This window comes from Protopterus annectens, chromosome 3.part0 (assembly GCF_019279795.1).
Source record: "Protopterus annectens isolate FY-2018-M chromosome 3.part0, PAN1.0, whole genome shotgun sequence".
In the NCBI taxonomy this organism is placed as follows: domain Eukaryota; kingdom Metazoa; phylum Chordata; order Ceratodontiformes; family Protopteridae; genus Protopterus; species Protopterus annectens.
This window is the reverse complement of record NC_056731.1, coordinates 679,721,315-679,734,767: the sequence shown is the minus strand read 5'-3', so window position 1 is coordinate 679,734,767 and position 13,453 is coordinate 679,721,315. Positions and strand designations below refer to the sequence as shown.

The 13,453-nt window shown below is 40.0% G+C and overlaps 1 protein-coding gene across 1 annotated transcript in view; it reads left to right on the top strand.

Annotated features, from left to right (window-relative positions):
- Positions 1-13,453, top strand: part of ADAMTS16 (ADAM metallopeptidase with thrombospondin type 1 motif 16) — a 1,625,291-nt gene that overhangs the window by 336,758 nt on the left and 1,275,080 nt on the right. The window lies entirely within an intron of this gene.

Here is a 13,453-nt window from a genome sequence, read left to right as displayed (position 1 = left end):
GGAGTTAATGCTTCCACGGCTAAGAATCCAGTTCCCTCAGATAGGGACTCTAGAGCATTAGACAGATGGGGAAAGAAAGTTTACACCTCTGCAACTTTAGCAGTGAGGGCTCTAAATTGCCAGTTTCACATGCTCAAATATCAACAATACTTACTGTCTCTAAAACAGAAAATGAGTACAAATACAGAACAACCTGACTATAAGGAAATGCAGGATTTATTGCGTGCAGCTGAACAAGTGGGAAAGTATACTTTGCAATGTGGTTTTGATTCATTAGAAGCTTCTTGTAGAGCAGCAGTTACAGGATCTGTGATTCGAAGGCATGCTTGGTTAAAAGAACAAAGTTTACCAGATCATGTTAAGGCAAAATTATTGGATGCTCCTTTGCAGCAAGATAATTTATTTGGTATTAAGGCAGAAGTGGTATTAAAGAAAATGGAGGCTAAGGCAAAATCTATGCAAACAGTGAAGGATTTCTTACAGGTACAGCCATCACGATTTAGCAGAAATTGGTCTACAAAGAATTGGTCCTTTCCAGTGTCAGACAGGCCACAAAGAGGCAGATACAGATGCCCAAGAGGGAGATCTCAGCCACAAGGATCTTACAGACCACGACAGTGGGGTGCTTCAAACCCAAAAGGAGGTGAGGACAAGTCACAACTTTACAGGAAACAGTCCCAATGACTTCCCCCTTCCAATGCCAAACTCTTCCCTTTTGGCAGCTCCCTTAGGGGGGAAACTAGCACTTTTTTTCTCAAAACTGGCAAGCAATAACCCAAGACAAATGGGTGCTGAATATTGTGTCTCAAGGTTACAGGTTCCACTTTCACACTTTTCCAAGGCTAAAAGAAATGCCAGACCTGCCTCAAAATCAATGGGCAGAGGCACAAAAACAAATTTCAGCTCTCATGGACATGAGAGATATTCAAAAAGTACCACAGCAGGAAAAAGGACAAGGATTTTACTCAAGACTCTTCCTGGTACCCAGAAAGGACAAAGCCTGGAGACCCATTCTGGACCTTTCCATTCTAAATACTTACCTGGATGTTCCGAAATTCAAAATGCTGACACTACAACAGCTCCTTCCCATGTTGGGCAAGAAAGCTTGGCTTGTTACTTTGGACATCAAAGAGGCATACCTGCATGTCCCTATCAGACAAAATTGCAGAAGATACCTCAGATTCATAGCTGGTTCAATGCACTACCATTTCTCTGCACTGCCCTTTGGCTTATCTCCTGCGCCCAGGGTCTTTACCAAGTGCCTGTCACCAGTAATTGCATTTTCCAGACAAAAAGGAATTCAAATATATCCATATCTGGATGACTGCCTGATACAAGCAGAGAGCAAGGACATTCTTTTACAGCATCTGGCGTTCGTAAAAAGATTGTTAAGTTGCCTAGGGTACACAGTAAACGAAAAGAAATCAAAACTAGTGCCCTCACAAGAGATAATATTCCTGGGTGCCAGCTTAAATACAATGGCCCAGATGGTTTATCTCACGCCAGACAAACAAGGACAAGTGACTCAGTATTTTCAATTGATGGCAACAAAGTCCCAACTCCCTGCAAGAAAAATTCTGCAGGCCTTGGGATTCATGGCATCCTGCATACTACTAATTCCATATGCAAGACTGCATATGAGGAAATTACAATGGTACCTAAAAAGTGTTTGATCTCAACATTCTCACAGCTTGGAGACAGTAATACCAATAATTCCCTGCCTACAACAGGAGTTTCAATGGTGGGCACAGGCATGTCACCTCAACAAGGGTCAGCCTTTCACTCTTCCCACAGCCAGGCAGACTTTAACAACAGATGCTTTGGATTACGCCTGGGGAGCACACATGGCAGGAAAATGTATTCTGGGCAAATGGACCACAGACCAAATGCATCTTCACATCAATCAAAAAGAGATGTTGGCTGTACAAAATGCCCTTACAGCTTTCAAGGATCTTCTGCATCCAGGGCAATTACTATTAAAGACAGACAACACCACAGTAATGTGGTACATAAACAAACAAGGGGGCATACATTCTTACCCCCTATGCAGACAAGCCATGACCTTGTGGAACACAGCTCTAACCTATCAAGTCCATCTGCAAGCACAATTCCTGCCAGGAAAGAAAAACACTCTGACAGACGACTTAAGCAGAAACATCATGGATCCTCACGAGTGGAAATTAAATCCACAAATGTTCAGCATGATAATGCAAAAATGGGGGTCCCCGGACATAGATCTTTTTGCCTCACCACTGAATCACCAACTACAAAAATTCTGCACAAGGACTTATCACACACAAGCATGGAAAGTGGATGCTCTTTCGTTCAGCTGGAAAAGCCTACATGTTTATGCCTTCCCACCTCTGTCTCTCCTTACAAGGGTACTCCTAAAAGCCAGACAAGAAAAAACACAGATGATTCTGATTGCTCCAGACTGGCCACGCCAGCATTGGTACCCAATCTTAAAGAACTTAGCTCAAGGCCCACCTTGGATTTTACCTCAAATTCCACACCTTCTGACTCAGCAAAACTATCAGATTCTGCACAGTCAGCTCAAAACCTTAAGCCTGGCTGCATGGCAGATTCATTAGCCAAACAGACTACTTCTCTCTCTAAAGCTGTTATGGATGTCATTTTGGAGGCCAGGAAGCCTAGCACCAGGAAATCTTATTCAGACAAGTGGAAGAGATTCTGTGCCTGGAACCAGGCTCAAAACCTTGATCCTCTGGTCCCTAACATTCCTCAGATACTACAATACTTGACTGAGATGCTGGACAAAGGACTATCCTTCTCATCTATTAAGATTCACGCTTCTGCCATCTCGGCTCATTACAATGCAGATCCTCCTATTTTTCTCTCACCCATTGCTAAAACAGTACCTCAGAGGGGCTAAAAACATAAGACCACCCCGGAGAGCACCAACACCAACTTGGGACCTCAATTTCATTTTGGAAAAGCTCACTTTGCCTCCTTTTGAACCAGCCAATTCAGCAGAGTTAAAATATATATCATGGAAAACTGCTCTGTATCTGGCAATAACCTCAGCACGAAGAGTCTCAGAACTGCAGGCACTAATGGTAGTGGAGCCTTTCATCATTTTCCACCAAGACAGGATTTCTTTAAGAACAAACCCTACCTTTATGCCTAAGGTAGTATCCAGTGTGGCTCTTAACCAAACAATTCACTTGCCAACATTTTATCCAAATCCCCAAAATAAAGGGGAGAGACTTCTACATTCCTTGGACATACACAGGCAATTGCGCTTCTACTTGGACAAAACAAAAGCTTTCAGAAAATCTGAACAATTGTTTGTATCATATGCTGCAGGATCACAGGGAAAGGCTATTTCAAAGCAGACCATTTCAAAGTGGATAGGACACTGTATCCGGTTCTGCTACACACAACATGGGAAACCTGTACCTAGTAATATTAGACCACATTCCACCAGGGCAACTGCCACTTCTACTGCTTACCTTAGAGGAGTACCTACCAAAGAAATCTTGTAAGTTGCAACTTGTAGTTCAGTGCACACCTTTGCCAAGCATTACCATTTGCCTCTTTATTCTAGATCCAGAGCTGGCTTTGTCACTGCAGTGCTGCAGGGCCTTATAGCCACACCAAATCCTCTATAGAGCCAGCCACCCGAACTCAGCTTTGGGATTCTACCCAAATGTAATGACTGCAGCAGTGAAACACGATGAACATAGTACAGTTTTGTACCTACCATAAATGTAGATGTTTGAGTGTCTTCACTACTGCAGTCCAGGTTACCCACCCGCCAGCCCCTCTTTCTTATCTGGGACTAACCTTTACTACCTATGTGGTGTATTTGCTGGTTACTGAAGGTTTTATTTTTACCTTTTTGGTATGTTTTATTAGCAATGTGTATTGCCTACCATTTTTGGGGGCACCTGACATCTGGGGCAAGAAAAACTAAAGAAAATGGCATCGGTTGCTTCTTATATACCCCTGGCGCACTGACATCAGGGAAGAGGTGACAGCAACCGACGCCGGACCAAGACTTTGGAACTCGGGCCGACTGCGGGCCCGCCTGATGGCAGGATAACCTAAGTGTAATGACTGCAGCAGTGAAGACACTCGAACATCTACATTTATGGTAGGTATAAAACTGTACTTTTTCATAGGGCAAGTAAACACTTGCCCAAAACTTCACGGAACCGCACTCACCTAGGTGAAGGGCTACACCCCGACATCCCCCAATGTGGGAAGCTGTGCCCCCTTCCCCCCAACTCTATCTACCAACTCCGGCATCACACTACAGTTGGGAAAGGGCATATTTCTTCATGCTGGGCAAGTGTTTACTTGCCCTATGAAAAATCAGCCAGAATGTTGTCCTCATCCCTGGGGAAGCTGCCATTAAGAAACATATTTGCCCCAACTTTCTTGTCAAAAAGAAACCAAAAACATATTTTTACCTTCTCCTACATCAGTTCCACTGGTAGGAGTGGATGTTAGGTCTAATTCAGGGTCTTGTAAAGGATATTGACCCATCTTAAAATAAAAAGGTATTCCTCTTGTCATGACTGTATGCAAGAAGGCTTAGAAGACAGATGCATTTTTTCCTTAGACAGGAATATTCTGTATGGCTTTCTACACTTTCCACTGATATCCAGGGTAATTCTGAAGGTTCAGAAGGAATCCTCAATGTTCATTATGGTGACTTCCTTCTGGCCCAGGCAGCAGTGCTTCCTCCTCCTTTTGGCATTGACCAAGGGCAATTTCCACATTCTTCCTTACAGAATGGATCTACTTGCACAAGAACAGGGGTGTTTGATACTTCTCGACCTCAGACATGCCTGGATGATAGGGTCTTAATATCTATTAGGCACCTGTACAGAACAGAACTGAGAATGTGCAACAGGTACTAATGGAGGCAAAAAACCCTTCTACCAGAAAATCATGTATTAGCAAATGGAAAAGTTTTTTTTCTAGTTGGTTCCAACAACATAAACAGCAGCCATTCAGGGCTAATGTTACTCTGGTTTTACAATATTTGTGAGTTACTTTCCTATGGCCTGTCTTACTCCTCCAGCAAATGTAAATCCAAGAAAACAGCCGAGTCCAAACAGGCTATGCAAACTTTTATTCCATAAAAACAGGTAAAATAGTGATAAAACTGTGAGCACTTTCGGGATAACCCTTCATCAGACAATGAAACAGCTTTCATGAATCTATTTAGATACATTTAAAAACACAACCACCAATCATCTCACTGCCCTCCTTTTCCTTAGGGCTGGTCTTAAAGATATACATGTATTCAACCTTGGAGGATGGTTTGCTGCTAGTTCTATAATCCAGTGTAGTTCATTACATTCAGTGACATTCACTATGCCCCCCCCCCTTCTACTCACGAGTAACCTGTATAACCATGAACTTAACTGTAATGGTGCATACTATAGGCAAAGACAAGGTGTGGCCATGGGCACACCCTGTGCAAACTCATATGCCAACCTAGTGTTGGCGTATTGGGAAGAAACAAATGTCTTTATTAATGACCAATGGTGGAGTGACCACTTACTGCATTATGTTCGATTTGTGCATGATGTTTATATTGTATGGCAACGTAGTGAGAATGAACTGACAAGATTTGTTAAGCATCTGGAGACAACTGCTGATTTTCTAAAGTTTACAGTAAAAAGTGATTTTTAAATCTATAGACTTTTTGGATGTAAGAATAACCAATGATGTAGGGACTGACATGTCAACCTCTCCATATAAGAAAAATTGTTGGAGCAATGACTATCTAGAATTTTCAAGTATGCACCCTAGATGTACTTTTAAAAACATAGTAGTGGGACAGGGTTTACTCACATCAATACTATGCACAGAAGAAGCCAGCTTTGAAAAAGAGCTGGAGAGTTTACAGAACCATATGGTACAGAAGGGCTACACAAATAGCCTGATACAAGAGGGGTTAGAAGTAGTGATGAGAGGTAGAAAGGGAAAGGCCAGACCATGGTTTAAAGTTAATGAGACACAAAGCCATGAGAACAACACAATGACACAAAACATTAACATAGAAAGAAGTAATAAAATAGGCTCATGTTACAGTACAGCAACAATACTAATGGGGTCTGCGAAATAATTAAACAAAACTGGAAAATCTTGTTAAGTGAGGATAGATTCAAGAATATAGTGGACAAAGAACCAAGCTTTGGTTTTAGACGCAACAGTAATCTGAAAGATATGTTGTGCAAAGAACCAGGAATAAGAAATAAAAACAAAGCTATGATAACATCAGATAGAACAGGTACTTTTCCTTGCAGGCATTGCAAGACATGCTTCATGCTTAGTGATAAGAATAGTTTGTTCAACACATAAATAAAAAGGAATATATATTTAAGTTATATGCAGACTGCCATACGGAGAATGTGGTATATATAGCGATGTGTCAGTCATGCCCCAGTTACTATGTTGAGAAAACTAATTGTAAATTGAAAATCAGAATACAACATCACTTGTACAGCATTAGACAGAAAAATGAATGAAACGCCCTGTATGTGCATACTTCTAAGAATTCAACACACACTTTTAAGTTCATGGTTATACAGGTTACTCATGTGAGTAGAAGAGGGGGGCATAGTGAATGTCACTGAATGTAATGAACTACACTAGATTATAGAACTAGCAGCAAACCATTCTCCAGGGTTGAATACATGTATACCTTTAAGACCAGCCCTAAGGAAAAGGAGGGCAGTGAGATGATTGGTGGTTGTGTTTTTAAATGTATTTAAATAGATTCATGAAAGCTATTTCATTGTCTGATGAAGGGTTATCCTGAAAGCGCTCACAGTTTTATCACTATTTTACTTGTTTTTATGGAATAAAAGTTTGTACAGCCTGTTTGGACACGACTGTTTTCTTGGATTGACATTGTTTTTTTGGCAAGCGAGCCCTTAAGGAGAGGAAGAGAGAATTTTTATTTACTGTTTTACTCCTCCAGCAAGGTTCATTTGTCAGCCACTTCAGAGTGTCTGCCCTTGAATCCCCTTCTTTCAAGACATTATCATGTCAAAATGTTTTTGAAATGGATATTGTACAAGAGGCTTCCATGAAAACTAAGGAATCCTCCTTAGGAATTTTATTTTTGTGTTAGAAAAATTAACAATTGCTCCATTTGATCCAGCTCATCTGGCTAATTTGAGGTTCTTAACATGGAAAACAGTTTTACTGATTGTTGCTGCAGAGGTCACTCTGACCTCTGTAAGAAGTGTATCTGAGTTGCAAGCTTTTATAGTGGGGTCAACCTTATCTCGTTTTCTACAGAGAAGGGTTTACTTGAGAAATAATTCTTTTATGCATATAGTGGTATCAGAGTTTACTTTAAACCAAATTATTCCTCTCCCTCTGTTCTTTCCTAAACATCAAAATGAGTGAGAAAGGATACTTCATACTTTTGTTGTCCACAGACAACTCAGATACTATCTTTAAAGAATAAAATCTTTTAGAAATTCTGATCAGTTTTTCATTTCATGTGAAGGTAAAAAGAATGTTTAACCTGTGTCAAATACGCTCTTTCCAAATGGTTATCTTGGGCTATTAACTTTTATTATTTCTACAACAACAAAACTATTCCAGGCAGGGTCAAGGCCCGTTCTACAAGAGCTTTAAGTTCATCTATGCCTTTTTTTAAATATTGTACAAGCAGTAACTTGGCCCTCTGTACATACATTTGAAAGGTACTACAAGCTAGATTCCTTTTCTAGGTCTAGGTCAGGCTTTGCCAGGACCATTTTTCTCCAGGGGCTACTGAACTCTTCTCCTTCAGCCACCCAGTTGTTCTAAACTATGGTAATATAGCCATATAGGTTAGGCTACTGCAGCATTGATCAATATGAAGAACTCTGGACAGTTGTGTAAGTAAACTTTCCATAACAGTAGATGTTTGTATAAGCACTGCTGCATTCGCCATTCTCTCCTTCCATCCTCCTTGTTTTTTACTGTTTTTTTTTTTTTTTGCCTGGTTGTGGACATTTGTGTGTGTGTGGGGGGGATTCTGTCAATGATCCTTGAGGACACACACACCCTCTGTCTAGTGGCATGAATGCTCTGATAGTCTTGGCCCCCAAACTTGTCTTTTTGGTCAGCTCAGCTCGACTCAAGCTGACTAATGGTTTGGGTGGGTGGAAGATGTTGTGAAGCTTTGGAAGCTCGCTGGCTGTTTCATCCTTTGTGGGACATAACTAGTAGCTTAAGCTACTGCTGCAGTGATCAAACGAACATCTACTGTTATAGTAAATTCACAACTGTACTTTTATCTTCCCTGAAGAATTTCAAGAAGTTAAATCTGCAGGAAAATGTGAAGACACAAATGCAGGTTTTTCTGCTCAGGTTTCTGGCAAGTTTTTCTCCTTAGGTTTCTGATTCAGTCTCCAAAGAGAGTATGGTATCTAAATCTCCCTGCAAGAGATCTATTTTCTCTGAGACTAGTTGCAGAATGTGTCAGTGTTTTCTGTGAGAGAACACTGAGGTTTCTCAGTCACTCAGAAAATGCAGAGTTGTTACAATTGAAATTCCCAGAATCTTCACCAATCCTCCACTGCTAGCAGCATCTGTGGTTTCCCTGACAGCTGACCTAGTGCTCTTAAAACAGCAGATAAAATACACAAAGTTCCTAAACCTTTCTGTTGTTTTTACATTAATGCCAGACCTGGCTCAGCAGGTATGTCTTCAGCTTCTGCCAAACATTTTGGTGGTTATAATCCTCCTTCAGACAAGGATGGTAAAGTTATTGGTAAGTTTGAGAAAAAGTACATGCTTCTACAACTTTAATTTTTAGAATTTTGAATTGACAGGCTTATATGTTAAATACTGACAAATTGTAAAAGTATGTTTTGGCTGTAGTTTCCTCTTGTGAAGAAAAATCTATTTTGTGTGGTTTTGTTTGTTCTGTTTCTCAGGTCACTACTCCTGTCATAACTGATTGCAGACTACAGGGTAGCTATATTTTTCCATTTTTATATGACTTGCTTATTTCTGCATGCATTTTTGAAGTGTCAGGAATCTCTCACTTGGGTGAGGGATCTCCTACACAGGATGGGATTCCTTAAGTATGTTCAAGTGTTTTTTCAGTCCATCACACAGTATTGTGTTTCTAGGGTATCTGCAAAGAGATTTTCTTCCATGTTCCATGGGTTTTCCACTCAGACTTTTGTCACTGTGAGGGATACCTCAGGATTCTGGGTCTCATGGTGTGGTATCCATGATTACAGTGATATCTCCATATGACCTATCTGTACTCTCTTTGGTCCCAGCACCAACAACTATTTTCAAATTCCAGTTTTGGGATTTATATACAAATAAGTCACTTGGTGGAGATATCAAATATCCCTAAATCCAGGTTCCTCCTTCTCTAGTCCTGCTCCAGCAGACATCTTAGACTTTGCATGCAGAGCAATATCAAGGGGGATAAAAGTGCAGAGTATCTAGGAGAAGAAAGACAGACCAAAGCACATAATCATAAAATAGATGCTAGCTGTTATAAAGACTCTCAAGTCCCTGAATCGTCTGTGTTCCCAAGGACCTATTCTAGTAATCGCATACAGTACCACAGTGATTTGGTAGGTAAGCAAGCAAGGGGGAACCACATCATACCACCTATGCATACTAGCTGTGATAGTATGGGATATAGCTTTACAGCTCTGTCCTACTCTATAGACATCCTACATTCTGACAGCAAAATATTGTGTGGCAGATAAGCAGAGCAGGACAAAGGCAGACCCTCACAAATGGAAACTAGATTGGGGGTCCTCTAGTCTTCTACAATTTTATCCATTTGTAGGGAGTTCCCCAGGTAGGCCAGTTTGCCTCCCTTCTAACTGGAAAAAATTCTATGCCAGGACTCCTTGCAACAAGGTCTGGAAGACAGATGCCTTTATTTTTTCTTGGGCAGGAATGTTCCTATATGCTTCTCCATGCTTTGCACTGATACCTAGGGTACTTCTGAAGATTCAGATGGAATCACCCAAAATCATTGTTGTGTCTCCCCTCTGTCCCAGAAAACAGTCATTCTTCCTTCTTTTAGAAATGGCCAGGGGCAATTACCACAAGTTTTCTGTCAGACTAGATCCACAAGAACAGGGGTGTTTGAAAAATCTTGACCCCAAACAACTACAATTGACTTCCTTGATGATAGGGACTTAATTCTCCTTTAGACACCTATTTACTGAGGATATACAGCAAGTAATGAAGGAGGCAAGAATACCTATTGCTAGGAAAATCATATATTAATAAATGGAAATGGTTTTGTTTGGTGTAAACAAAATAGCTTGCACTCATTCAGCACGAATGCTTTTCTGTTTTTTTTTTTAATTTCTATGAGTTACTGTCCTAGGGCCTGTCTTTCTCCTCTGTCACGGTTCATTTGTCAGCCATTTCAGCATGTCTGCCCATGGATTCCCCCTCTTTTAATGCTTTCACATATGTAAATGTTTTTGAAAAGGGCGATAAAGATGAAGCCTCCAGGAAAACTGGTGGCTCCTCCTTAGGATCTTAATTTTGTGGTAGAGAAGGTAACATTTGCTTAGTTTGAATCAGCTCATCTGTCTGACTTGCGGTTCTTAACATGGAAAACACTTTTACTGATTGCTCTGAAGTCTGCAAGAATAGTGTCTGAGCTGCAAGCTGTTATGGTGGGTCAACCTTATCTCATTTTCCACTGACACAAGGTTTATTTGAGAACTAATAATTTTTTATGCTTAAGTAGTAGACTTACTTTAAGCCAAACTGTCCATCTCCCCATGTTCTTTCCTGAATCCAAGAATGATGGATGAAGGATACTTCATACCTTTGATGTCCACAAGTCAGATAATATCTTGACAGAACAAAGTCATTCAGAGCTTCAAGTCATTGTTCATTTCAGTGAAGGTAAGAAGGGGCAAACTGTGTCAAAGTAGAGTGTTTCCAAATTGCTGTCGTAGGCTGTTCCTTTTGTTATTCCCATCACAACAACACTGTTATAGGCAGGGTCAAGGCTTCTACCAATGCTTTAGCTTCATGTGTGGCTTTTTGAAAATGGTTGTACTCTAGAAGTACTTTAGAAGCAGCAAATTGATCCTCTGTGTATAATTTTAGAAAGCACTATAAACCTAATTTATTTTCTATGTCTAGTACACGCTTTGTTAGGACCATTCTTTAAAGGCCTCCTGGGTCCTTCCCCTTCCATCTCCTAGTTGTTCTAAACTATGATAATCTACAGATATAGCTTAGACTACTGCAATAGTGGTCAATATGAAGAAGATAGTGCAGTAGTGCACATAAACTTACCATTACAGTACATGTTTGAATGATCACTGTTGCAGTAGCCACTTCCTCCCATCATCCATCCCCTTTGCTTTATGGTATTTTTTTTATGCCATGCAGTGGACATTTGGTTTTTGTTTTGTTGTTCCAAGTAATGTCCACTAGTGCTCAGCCTCCTGTTCTCACTTGGAATGAAAGCTCTGAAGGGCTTGTCACCCAAACCTGTCTTTTTATTCAGTTCAGCTCAAGCTGACTAATGAATTGAACGTATGGAATGTGCCCTGAGGCTTTGGAAGTTGGCCAACTGTTACATGCTGTACAGGACAAAAGCCTGTAGCTTGGGCTACTGCAGCAGTGATCATTCAGGCATTTACTGTTATAGGAAGTTTACTTACACAACTGTACTTTATAGGGGCATGCAGTTTTCCACCTTTGAGACAGAGGGGGCTTGACACCCACAAAAACACTTTTTTGTCATTTCCTATTTACTGTTTGCTATTAAGTCAAGATGTGGTATCCCAAATTGATGATTAGTACAATTTTTGGTCAACACTATGGCTTCAGCTCAGTTAAATGGCACTTGACAAGATGTCTGTTGCAGTTACTTAACAGATCAAAACTTTGTCACATTTTGGGTATCTGACTTTGTATTGTTTTGCTGTAGCTATGTCTTTTATTTGTAATTTAGTCACTATGTTTTCTTTTCCTGCTTTGTGATGGTTGACAAAAAGTCTTTTTTCTGCTCTGCCATCCCAACATAGCTGATTTTGAATCAATGATTAACATGTCAAGAGCCAGCAACATATTTGAATAAAGAAAAAAATAAACAACCAAAATAAGTTAAACTATAGGTTTACTACAGATGATTAGTACACTTTGAATGTACGTCTGTGGAAATAAAAGGTGTCTGTATGAGTTTCCTAAATTTGTGTTTCAGCAGAAAAGTTATGAATGGGATGCCTGACCCCACAGGAAACCTTCTATTTCTGTACCCCTCACCATACACACACACACACACACACACACACACACACACACACACACACACACACACACACACACACACACACACACAGCCACACACATAGTAATACTAACCTTCTCTGAAGTTGTTTGCAGATTTTTTCGAACTTTAAACTGATCAAACAAAGCATATATAGTGAACTGTATTTTGTCAAATTGTATATTATGACTGCTTTTGTGATGACTTAACCAGCTATATGGACAGTCCTAGTGGAGTAACACACGCTGTGCTATAAAAGATATTGTATTAGACTGACCAACATTATTATCAAAGGATAGTCAGTTTGAGTAAGTGACTGACCAAGACATAGAGAATTTTATGTTTGCTGAAGAATGGGGGTAATTAGGGCATTTTACAACTAATATTATGGGTCAGAGCTGTACAAAAAATGCCGCAATGCTGCTGACATCTGGGGTTTTGCAATGTACTGGTATGGGCCAAAGACCATCAAGCATAAGCTAGGGATTTGTATGCGTACAGTTGCATTTGATTCCTGGCATATTTTAGTTATGTGCACAGTTACATTTGACTCCTGGCATATTGCAGTTATGTGGAAAGAGAGTCGGGGGACTAAATCAAAAAACAATTGCTGTTGTGAGGAGTTGCAACTAGAATACTTTAGAAATGACAGCTTAGGGGAGGAGAGATGAATTTTATGAAAAACATTTTTGTCATTCCTGATACACTGCTAAGTCATGTCTGATGAATTACACATAGGTAATTCCTGTAGTGCTGAATATTAATACTTATGAAAGGTATGTGTAAGAAAGGCAGTGTTTAGCTTGTCAAACTGACATGCGGACTCCATGTCAGCTAGGAAAACATATCTAGAACTTAGAAAAAAATTCTAAAGTAGCATTTAAATAGTTGAATCCCTGAAAGAAGTTTCAGAAGATGGCTCATGATAGAGTTATATATAAAGATGAGACTACAGTTAAAGGTTTATATATGTGTTCTGTTTTATAGTGCATTCTAAATTATTTAATTTATGAGCATGGGGATTTTTATTACCATAGGTGCTGAATGACCCAAATCTCCTAATCTGACAATTTAATTATTTTGTGTTTTATGAGTATTTTTTGCTTCTGGACCTTAGCCAGATTTGGAAAACAAGGTGGGAGGGAGGTATATCTTTAGATCATACACCTGCACTAGCTTTAATTAATG